A 12285-nucleotide genomic window follows, 5' to 3' on the forward strand; every position below is an offset into this window, starting at 1 on the left:
CAACAACATAAGCTTCGTCTTCTAAACTGGGAAGAAATGGAACAGGGGTCCTATTTGCTGCAATTGGGGCTCTCTTTGGTTCGAAAAGGGATTTCGCAACTGGATTTGGTGTACTCTTTGCTGGAATGGGGGTTTTGCGTCGTACAGCTGGTGCTATGTCAACTGGCATAATCATATTGTTTGCTGCAGTTGGGGTCTGCTGAGTTGGGGCATCAGAAATGACCAGTGTAGTAGGGCTAGAGTCTGCTAGAGTTGGGTATTTTGTGGGTCAGGTGATATTGCAACTACACCTAATGGGCTATTTGATTTATCAGGTGCCACTACCTTTTACAAATACTTTGCTTGTGCTCCTCCACGATCAGCAATCGCCCTCTTCCTTTTGAACGTCTGATACACAAGAACAGAATTTGAATGGATAAATATGGTATGATGACAGATGGAATATGTACTGAAAATGGATAGGCAGGGCGTATTCACATACACGATGTGTAAACTAAGCTAATGGCAGTTCAACAAAGTAGAAGCAATGCAAAGCATCAGTTGCAAGATATGTGCGAGCAATGTAACCTTGGAAAGTTAGAGCAAGTACCTTGATGGGTGAATAAGATAGGGCATCTTCCTGTAACTCATCCACTAGGGAGCTACATTGACTTAGGTCTCCCTCTAGCTCAGAATCACTGTTAGGATCATATTCTGAGCATGAATCTGTAGGTGGAGAGCGTTTGCATTGCATTGCATCCAGACTTGATTTCAGTCCCTTAATGCCAAGTTTGACAGCCATGGCATTGTTCTGCTTTATTCTTTTCATGCGCGCAAGCTCATAATCATTATGATGCTGTTCAGAATCTGAGATTCATGAAAACATAAAAAAGTAGTCAGATTATCTATGGAATGCATTGCGGATTCAACTCGGAGAGTGTCTCCCTATAAACCCCTGCATATGCAAAGTTCACCTCCCCAACCGTGCTGACCAGACCACACACAGAAATACAAACCCCTTATGTCTCTATAACAGGCAGGCACACATTTCAAAACTGAAGTAGGAACATTAGAATCATATGAAATTCGTATTTGAACAAATAAACTAAGCAATTATGAGTGGCATAATGTTTAGCTTCAAGGGTGGAGTGTTGGTAGTGCGACACAAAGCAAGTAGGCAGATTGTATTCCATGTAAAAGATCGAAACCTATGTAAAAGCTGGAAATGACACTTTCTTTCTATACAATGCAGTGTTCATTACCCACACATGATGGAAGACATCACATAGAGAAATACTATCCACTCATGTCTACGGTTCCAGTATTTAGAAACAGGGTGGTCCACCCTAAAAGAATATTGACAACAAATTGACAAGGCAAGCATAGATGTAGTGAATCAATCATTTACTTGTGAGCTTACTAGGACAAGTATGCAGAATTGTAACTGCAGTAAGAGACCGTCCAAAATCTGAATGAAGAAGTTTGTCTAGCACTTATTGTTTGCAACTAATCGACGTGAATAATTGGATATTATATCGAATGAGTAAGAAAGACAAGTAAAATTGTCAACAAACCTGGCTTGCAGTAGTAATCTGGGTCAATGTCACTACGACCAACAATCCAAAATGACTAGTTTCTGTTCCGAGGGCCGGAATTTTGAAAACCCTGTGAACTTTAGAGGTACTAAAGATTACCGAAATACATCTGAACCGTTAAGTGTAGGTAGCACCGAGCACACAACAAACCCTAATGACAGTCCTGCCTAATGAGTAATGAATCAATTAGAAAATGGGTGATGAGGAGTGGCTGCTGAGTGTTGAGGACGTATCTCAGGATAAATCGGGTTGGCTTGGTGGGTGCTGCAGGCCTGAGCCCTGAACGGACTGGGAAGGTAGGCACGGCGGCGCGCCCGGGCAGCAGTGACGCTGTTGGGCGAGCGGCTCCTGGCCTCCTGTTAGTCCGGCGTCTCCTCCTAGAGTCATGCCGTCCGGGGACGGCAAGTCGCCGGCGAGGCAGGCGGCTGGGGGCGAGTGGAGATCGGAAGCGCGTAGCAGAATAGAGGGGAATCGGGGCCTGGGGCGACCCAAAATCCCAGGGTGGGCCAGCCCACCGTGGGCACCCTTTAGAGATACACACCCGAGCGGCGAACATGCATTTTCGGAACTAATTTAGGAACATTTAGCTGACCAATTAAACAACTCTGTTTTAATAATATCAGATTCGTATTTGAACAACTAAGCTTGTTTAGCTTGATGGGTGGAGCAGTGTTATTATGACACGAAGCACGTATTCTGATCGTATAGTGATCATAAAAGGGGGAAACTCTAAGCATATTTTTTTTAGCAAAAGAGGGTTTCCCCTCCGATTTCTATTAAAGAAACCACCACGGAACCAACATGATCAATTAAACCCTAAGCATGATAAATTAAACCGTATTATGGCTGTGCCATGGCAGATTTGAAGCTGCAAACCGAAGAAATGATATTTAGCATCCATTGTTTGCTTCGAACTAAGAACTAAATTCTAAGAGCTGAAAAGAAAGTAGAGTAACCAAGTTAAGATCTATTTTCTGGTTGAGATCAAAAAGTTGAGGAGATATGAAGTACCACCTCTCTTACGGCGCCGTGTAGGCATCGGGGGTGCGATGGCTGTCGGTGGCGTTGAAGCAGATCTGCGACGGTAGACGGGTGCATCGGGGGATAAGTCCCGTTGCGGTGGAAGAGAAGGTCGTGTGAGCGGCCCCGGCAAAGAGGACGACGGCGCCGATGAAGCGAGAGGACGCGATGCAAGGCTATTGGTCCGTCGCCGTGGATGGGAAATGTCCATCTCTAGCAGTGGACGGCGTGGTCTTGGTAGGCGCTCCGGTATGGTGGAGGACGGTGGCGATGGATGTGGTGGAGGACGGCGGCGATGGATGGGGTGGCGGACGGAGGCTGGTGTGGGGATGGGGTGTTCTAGCGCGGACGGTGTATGAATGGGAAAATGGAGGGAGAGGTACGGGGAACCATGTTTTTGGGACGCGCCTGTCTGAAATATGGGAAAGTTACGAACTTAGCCCCCGTTTAAAATTTGGACGTCTCGTCGGTTGGGGATAGGACGGTAATCTCGCATCTCGCCAATATTTGCCCAGAGCGGTTTCGGGCGAGGAGAGGGTGGTTGGCGCCCATGGTTGGCGCCCACGGTGTATGAACGGGGCTGACAGGTAGGGCGGTTGTGTCACGTCTGAGTGAAGTTACAAACCTGCCCCTATTGAAAATATTTTCCTACATCGATTTCGGCCGAGTCGAGTTTGTTTTGCCGCCCACCGTGTATGAATGGGGAATGGAGGGAGAAACAGAGGTCTTTCGGACGAGCTTGAATCAAATGAGATTTGCCGCCCATGTTTGACGCCCACTGTGTCGGAATGGGCTCAGAGGCGATCGTGTCACGTCTAATTGAAGTTACTAACCTACCCCTATTTAGAGCAGTGGAAATCGGGCCGATGGATTGTCCGTGTAATGGGTAGACAGTAATTTCCATCTCCCAAACACTTGGCTTCGGGCAGCCGACGTGGGAGTGGACATTTTGCTGCTTCTTTCGAATTTTGGGACAATAAGCATCCACGTTTACCCTAGCAACTAAATTCGAATCCATTTTGTATTCCTATATGAATCTTTATAAATCATTCTATGTGTTTTTATATATCTTCAAAAGGACGACAAAGATGTATTCCACTGTCATATATGAATATGGTTTACAAATGCCGATACTCAAATTCAGAAACTAGAATCCAGTTTACGGTGAACTCGAATATTTGGAACACTTCATGTCCAACTCAAATGTCACACGCAGCATAATGTATACTCCCATTTAGATATGTACACAAGCGATGTATCAAGATTCAAATACCGAGTCAATCAACCAAGAATGTACAGAACTAACAGACATATAAACACTTATAGAGTATATGGATCAATAATATCAACTAACATACATAAGCCAGGCCGCTGTACTTTTTTTTGGCTACAACAGCATCCTTTTTTTAGCCAGCATCTTGGCCCTTTCCAATGCGTTCCACTTATGGTCCATCTATACTACTATTATTGCTGAATGCACATTCAGCCCGATTGGCATATTTGTAGGTCTGGCACAGCAATCCAAATGAAATGTCTCCGAGTCTTATCAATTGATACAGACTTGTGCTCAAATAAAATTACAAACCAAAAAACAAAAACAAAAAACAATTATTACATGATCTCTAAAACAAATGGTTTGATTGATTACATGAACATACAACACAAAGGTTATTCAACTATGGAAAGAACATTTCACCTATGATTTACCAAGTAGGAATTTAATTTCCTTTTTTCCTTCGGGACCTTAACAATCTGGTCAGTCTCAGCTTGCTTCGTTTTGAAATCCACCAAATATTTAATGGTTGTCTTGAGTACTGCTTGTGATTGTGCTGTTTGCTTCCTCAACATGTCAACTTCATCTCTATGTGCAGAAGCAGAATCTCTTTCTACCACTAGTTTAGCCTCTAGAGCATCAGCATTTGGCAATTCATAATGCACGATTGGGCCGGTGCCACTGCTGTGGGATGATGCAACGTCCATGGGGACCTCGCTCTTTGATCTTGGGCTAACCTGTTTTGCCATTAAAGTTCCGATTGGATTCAGAAAATTTGAAGTTAGCAAAACATCTCAACTGGGAGTTATAACAGCAAACCAGTTAAACAAACAAGGAATTAAAGAGTTTCAATTGGATGCTGAAAAGTAGTTATTAACATCATTGTAACCCGCTGTTGCAGCAGCAAAGCAGTTAAACAAACAAGTAGATATTTAAGTTAAGGCAAACAGGTAATTCTTAACAGTAAGTATCAAACACATAGATAGGCGCAGTCTACAATATGATTAACAGGCTGTGCCATTATGTAATCAGTAGCAAACTAAATTAAGCCAAGCAACGTAATTGAACAATTTTGCAAGAAGTGGCTAACTAAAATTCCGAGAAGCAGGTAACTGAACTTACGCTAGTTCTTTGTACAGGCACACTGCAACTTCTTTTTCGCTTACAAGGTTGTACGAAGGAGTCCATGGCATCAATTGCTTGGATACGCAGTCCCAATACTTCTTTCTTCCCACACTGCATGGGTAAGTCGAATGGTTAATCTAGTAAGATGGTGTGTCCTTGATATGTTATATGAGGACGTGTAGTCAGACTAGTTGTAGCCAAACACATCACACTGGCTTTTACTATATATTTCATGTGATTACTTTTGGCATATCGAGATCTAAGCAATCTACAATAGGATGAAAAGACTGGCATCCTTCACATTATTGGCGAACTCAGTTCATAGAAACAAGCAATTCAACCATTCTGTGGGTAAATCAAAAGTGCCACTAGAATATTTTCACTATCCAATCATACATGCAAAAAGGGGCGACGCCACCATAGGGGCTGGTATGGGCGGCGGCCTCAGGTGGCTGGAAAGTGTGCACCTAGTTTGAGTCGTCCAGGTTGGCCCACGCTAGTTTTGTTCGTCCCAACGCACGAGCAGGCAATGTAAAAATGAAGAAAAAGGTTTCAATTTGGATGGGCCAATAACATAAGTGCCAACCAGGCCCTATAGCAGGCTCGCGGCCCAAACGAGCGCCTCCCATATCGATCGACAGCAGGAAAAATCCCAATTCATTCGCTCCAGCCTCCAGTCTGGTTTGCTCCTAACCTAGCCGCCGCTGGACAGACCGACACAGCACTTCCTCGCGCCCTCGTTGGAGGGCGGTCGCCGGGCTTCAAGCGAACGGAAGGACAAGAAGAAGAAGATCCAACCCTGGGTGTAGCCTGCATGGGAGGCAGCGACGGCAGCACGGGCATGGCATCGAGCTTGCGCAAACGGACAGTCGCAGCTTGCAAGAGTAGCATGCGCAACGAGTAGGTACATCACATCCCTGATTATATCTAATTCAACTCTTCAATTTCTGGCCAATAGTTAAACCTGACGGTGTTGTAAAACTGCTTGTATGTAGGGAATCTATGAGAAAATGAAACCAATTTCTACTTATTTTATAACTCCCCCAATCAATACTAAACTGACTGAATCTGATGTATCTAATCATGTTTCCGGTGCAAACATACAAGCTCATGTTGTTCTTGAGCCTGAAGTGTCTAATGAACAGACTGCTAATGAAGGATTTGATGCAAACATTTTACATGCTCCTGGTGATGAACATATAGTGTCTAATGAGGGATCTAATGCAAGCATTTTGCAAGCTCATTGAAGGATTTAGTGTCTAATGATGATCTACTATGTTGAGAGAGACAAAGATTTGCAGGCATTGATGACAAGCAAATTATAGTGCATTTTCAAAGCTTGACGAAACGTCGAGGCGATCTACCAGAAAGTCCCTGTAACATGACAACGTAGCATAAATACTTTTCTAATCTGTTGTTTGAAACTATTGCCATACTTGTGCAGGATAGATATATTGATATGCAGTTTGCGCACTGGTTATACGTGCAATTACACTTTGATATTTTCAGCCAGAGAACGAATAATTCAAGCAGGTACATACCATGTTTGTAGTCCTTGTACACCATGTTGCATTTTGTGTTTTTTGGTGCTTGCATCATTTAGTGTTTATAATCTGAACTACTTTGGATCATTAGCTGGTTTTCAAAGTGCATGTAGCTTCACATTTCTCAAGTTATGTTGATTTCCGGAGTGCAAGTGCCTTCGTATTTTTTAAGTTAAATGTTCGCCCCTGGTAACTTGAATTTGTGGATCAGCCACTGCACACAAATCATACATGAATGCCAGTACGAATTAAATGAAATGCAGGGACTTACGCTAGCTCGTTGTACAGGCTCACTGCAGCTCTGCTTGCGCTTGGGATGTTCCATGTACAAGTCCATGTTACCACTTGCTTGGATGTGCAGGCCTTCTGCTCCTTGCATCCCCCTCTGCATTTTTGACACGGCGAATGGTTGATCAAATAAGAGGAATCGACCTTGATGTTGTACCGGAGGACAGATACTTACAAGGTTATACGGGTGTGCAGGATGTGTACCAGATCCCGTAGCGCCGTCATGCTTCGCTAAAAATGGATTTGCTTGTTTCAGATGATATCTCCAGAAGAAATAAGAGTTAAAGTCAGAGTTGCATAGGCGTGTAAGCTAAGAGCGTAGTGAAAGGATATCCAAACATCGTCGGAACAGTGCACAGGGGAGTGATGTGTGGATACCTAGTTCGGGCCGGCGTTTGGGCATGCTCGCCTAGCTAGAGTGCGGGTCACTTCAGAGCCGTTGAGGGTGATGCGCTGGCATTGGCTGGCCGCGCACGGATGCAGATCTTGAGTGGCAGCGGAGCGCTACGATGCGGTGGACGGGACCGTTGGTGAAGCCCCAACGGCCTCGGGGGGCGGAGGTGCGACGATGTGCTCGGTGAAGTAGCCCCGGTGAGCTGGGAGACGGCGTCGGTGACGCGCACCTGATGCGGTGGAACTCGATGTCTGTGAGGCACATCGGTTGCGGCGGCCGATGTTGTCGGTGGACCACCCGGTGCGATGGACGAGGGCGTAGATGAGGTAGCTCCGGTGCGGTGGTGAAGCGCGACCGTCGTCTTCGTCGTCGTCGTCCGGCACAGAGGTGGGGAACGGTGGGGAAAGAGACGAGACAAGGGGCGATTCGAGGGTTGGCGGCGAATTAGGGATTTGAGCAATCTAGGCGCGGAAGGGGACGGTGGAGAAGAGAGATTTTGCAGGGCTGGAATTGGGGCCGCCAGATATTTCAATCCGAAACGTGGAAGCACGAACTTATATTGTCGTCGTCCTTTTGGGGGGGGGGAGGGGGTGGGTGGCTGGGTGCTACGCATCCGTCCGACACACGCGACCACCCCGACAGGACTATGCTTCGGTGCCTTAAGGCACCTGCCTTTGTGTCCATGACATGTGGGCCCAACAGGTGGCTGGCTCACATGTCAGTGACCCAAAGGCAGTTGCCTTTAAGGCACCGAAGCAGCGTCCACCCCGACACGACCCTGGTCTGCCTGGTGCGCCTACATTTGAGAATGCAAACGAATCTTCTTTCATTTGCAAACGAATCTGTATGTATTACCATGCCCTTGTTTTCCTTGCAACAATTAGTCATTCGAAACGAGATACTCCATCCGTTCACTTTTGTAAGTCGTTTCAGACAACTTAAAATGAACTGTTTTGCACATTGTCTGAAATGTCTTCAAGGTCTTATAAAAGTGAACAGAGGGAGTACTATAAATTAATTAATGAGGAGTTATTTGAAAAAAAATCGAAACGGTACCCACGCTAACGTGGATTAGAGTGTGTGTCACATAATTAGTTATTTGAATTAGAGTGTGTGTCACGTAGTTAGTTATTTGAATTAGAGTGTGTGTCACGTAGCGATCTCCAATTCTAACATGGATTTCGCATTTCACTGTATCCACGCTACTTTTTTAATACAAATTCATATGTATATGATGAACACCATGGTAGTGAGAAAACTTTTGGATGGATTCAAACATATGACCTACAAAATAGCACAACAAACTGAGTCAATGTCAACTTTTTGAAACTTAGTATGGCACGAATTCGAAATAATTACCCGTATGCCTGGTCCTCGGTTCAAATCTTACAATGTACACCGAATTGAAACATCGATATTAAGTCTCGTACTATGTACATTCAAATGTTGTTTTTAGCCCCCCCCCCCCCCGCACAAACGCTACATACTTCCTGTATCGGTCAATCTTCCTCTCCTAACCACCTTAGGAAGCTATCGGTTTCCAACACACGTTCATTCTTTCTCTCCATGTTTCGATCTCTAAGTCTCTCAACTACACAACCCCTTTTTCCACTCTGTTACCAAATGTATTTACCTCACACACCCGCCATTGCACCCCATGCCGAGCTCTCTCTCTCTCCCCCCTCTCCCTCTCACCCTCTCGCGCTAAATACATGCATTGCCTATCTAGCCCCCCAACCTCTCGTGCGCACGCACGCACGTTGTATATCTAGGTCACTCCCTCGAGACTGTCTCACTCTTTCTTCCGTACGGCGGGCCACACTCGCTCAATCTGCTCTCTTTATCTGAGTCTCGTTTAACCTCGTTTTCTTTCACACACAAATGATATATCTCCCTGTTCGGGTCTCGATCGACACACTCTATACTCTCTCACGCAAATTGTCTATCTAGGTCAGTCCATCCAAGCCGCCGCCACTGTTTCGACCTCATGGTGGGCCACGCTCACTCAATCTCTCTCACTCTCTCCGTATGTCTCGATTGACCTCGCTCCTTCTCGGACAAAAATGATATATCACCATGTTTGAGCCCAATTCGACCTACACATTGTATACTCTCTCACGCACATCGTCTATCTAGGTCACTCTCTCCAACCCGTCTCACTCTTTCGATCGCACGGCGACCCTATGTGATCGGTTGACCTTGCTTCCTCCCACGCACAAAATATATCTACACGTCTGTGACTGGATCATCTCTCAAGCTCTATCTTACAGCCCTCACCCTTGCCAAAAAGCTCCATCGGACAATATCTCTCCAGAGCATATATATTTGTTCAATGAATGTCGGACCACACTCACTTTGTCTCTCTACCTATATGTCTCTCGATTGACCTCGCTTTCTCACACCGTATCTTCCACACGTTGAAGCTACTACCTCTCCATCCCTCGCAAAGCCGGAGCTATTTACATTGCGAGGGGCACTCCAACCTTAGATTAATTTGTGTAGGCATTTATTCCGGTCGGTTTAGATTATATTTTCGTAGCATTCGGCCCACAACTACTCCAAACACCGTTGCAACCCACGCAACTCCCCAAGTTGATTTCCCTCTGGCTCGGTCATCGCTCTCTCGCACGTCCTTTCTCGCCTTCAACGTCGCACCATGGTATTATTGAAAAAACTATGTTGTTCTCTTTAATTATTATAAATAAGCTACAAAACTACACACCGATAGTCCACTTGAAATGGAACAAATTTCGACCCACAAATTAAAGTGCTACAAACTACACACCGAGGGGCCCACATGTCATGAAACAAATTTGGACCCAATACAAATTAAAAAATAAAGGACGAGGATCGAACATGCGACCGGGCCTTCAAGCCGCACGTCAATAGGCAACATACGTAGAATAGCAATGTTTGTTGTACCCCCTTTGTTCACATAATGTTTTTATATTACCACAGCCTAATTAATGGATAACATGTAATATTATTTTTAGTACTATTCGCCTTCACTTACTGGTGGGTTCCATGTGTGCTCTCTCTCTCCTCCCCTTCTGTGTTTAGACGCACAGGCAAACAGGAAGAACCCGCGGGCGATGTTGCCGTTGACCATATCTGGACGCGTTCACAAGTCACGACACCAGTTTCACGTACTAGCAGCAGTAGTCAGTGTGTACGTGCAATGCACGTTAATTTGGAAGTATATTAAGTGCATGCGGATATTAACTACTAGGATATTATTTGCGTGTTGTCATGTGATTAGCACTATTTTTGGCATGAAATTAACTGCACGCTAAACGTCTTGAGCGCTCGACATTGAAGCAGTCTAGGTCATTGGATGACAAGGAATACATGTGGCTTGATGACGTTTTATATTTAATTTGATACGGCTCTAGCAGAACATTCAATCGATCAAACCATACATTTTGTTTAGTCTGACTCCAACTTTAAATTATACGACGATCGATATAAAATAAGCGGAAATGATAAACGTTCAGATTTTAAGCATGGCAATCCAAATGTTTTTCATGGCAAATTTAGATTACGCGGCGGTGGCGGGGGCGGCAAGCGGCTCCTCTACCGTGCTCTGTGTGTCGTCGGGCCACTGACCGACGGCGACGGCGGCGTCTTGTGCCGTTGTTGGCGTACTCCTGGACATTGGCCTAGCTTCAAGGAAGGCCAAAATGTTCTGGACTTTGGAGTGAGTCAACTGGCGAGAGGAGGCAACTAGCGTTGGTGCAAGGAAGCGGTCAACGGTGGCCATCCATGCCGCTGAGGGGGGCACTGGCACCCGCGCGGGGACATGCGCTGTCAACGGCGCGGCGGAGACATTCATGTGCACGGGCACCGGCACGGGCGCGCACATCAGTGCACGCGCAGGCGCATGCGCTGGCGGGTGCCTGGGCACCGGCACGGGCGTGCGCGTCAGTGCACGCGCAGGCGCATGCGCTGGCAGGTGCACGGGCGCGTGAAAGTCGGCGGGGACCTCGTGGAACCCCGTGGGATCAAGCTCGGCGACAATGTGCGGCTCCCAGCCCATCAATGCCACGGGGATGGGCGCTGGCGCAGTCGGGGCGACGGGAGCCGGAACGGGAGCGGGGACATGCGCGGCGTCTTCCCGCAAGGCCAGTTCAAGCTCGTCCCAAAGCGCCTTATGTTATTGAGACTCCGGCTGGGTGTCTTCCTCAGGAAACTGGAACACTAAGGGCAGACCATCGTGATGTGGCATGGCGTACGTTTAGGTCAGGCTAGTTGGAGATAGACGACAGGAGAATCGGGGAGGAAGAGAGAGGATTGTAGCGATACCGGGTAGTGCGGGGTTGATTTTAAACTGCGGCGCCGGCGACATTAAAAGTGGGAGCAGTTGGGACGACGGTGGGCGGCGGAGCCTGGTCAAAGGGCTCGCCTCCCGGTGAGCCTGCACAGCGGTCTGCTCGCACGCCTCCCTGACAGCCGGCGCAGCGGTCTGCTCGCACGCCTCCCGTCGACTCACACGCTTGCTCGGACGGCACCTGCCGATGAGAAGCGGGGACTCGTGGCGGCACGTAAACGCCCACGGTTTCAATAGTGAAAGCGTTCGCCTTAACGTGACAGGTCTTTGTTCCAAAATACCTTGGCTCTTCATTTGTGCAACTTGTCATAAGCAGCTTGTCTCAAATTGAAGAAAAAACTTACGAAGTAATATTTGTGCCATATCACGTGACCATGCTTAGTTTCAAGAATTTATGCTCACTTTTGGATTTTCTGAAATTTAAGATCCAGGATTCGAAAAAATATCATAACCTGCATCATGCAATAAATTTTCAAGCCGTACATCTGTCCTGTTGTATTTCTTAAGAAAGGATTTGGTCAACATTTTGCTTAGTTAGACTTCAGACAAGTTATATATGTAGAGTAAAAGGATAATCCCTCCGTACCGGTGCATTGCCTGATATATTAACTCAAGTACTAGGCACGAACAAACGGGCTCAATTCTATGCTCATCCTGGTGTAGTAGTAGTAGTACTAGGCAATGCAGTTGACGGGTGACCTTGACGAGCGGCGACCGAGGGAATTGAACCGTGCTCGGCA

The sequence above is a fragment of the Aegilops tauschii genome, chromosome 5 (assembly GCF_002575655.3).
Source record: "Aegilops tauschii subsp. strangulata cultivar AL8/78 chromosome 5, Aet v6.0, whole genome shotgun sequence".
NCBI lineage: Eukaryota > Viridiplantae > Streptophyta > Magnoliopsida > Poales > Poaceae > Aegilops > Aegilops tauschii.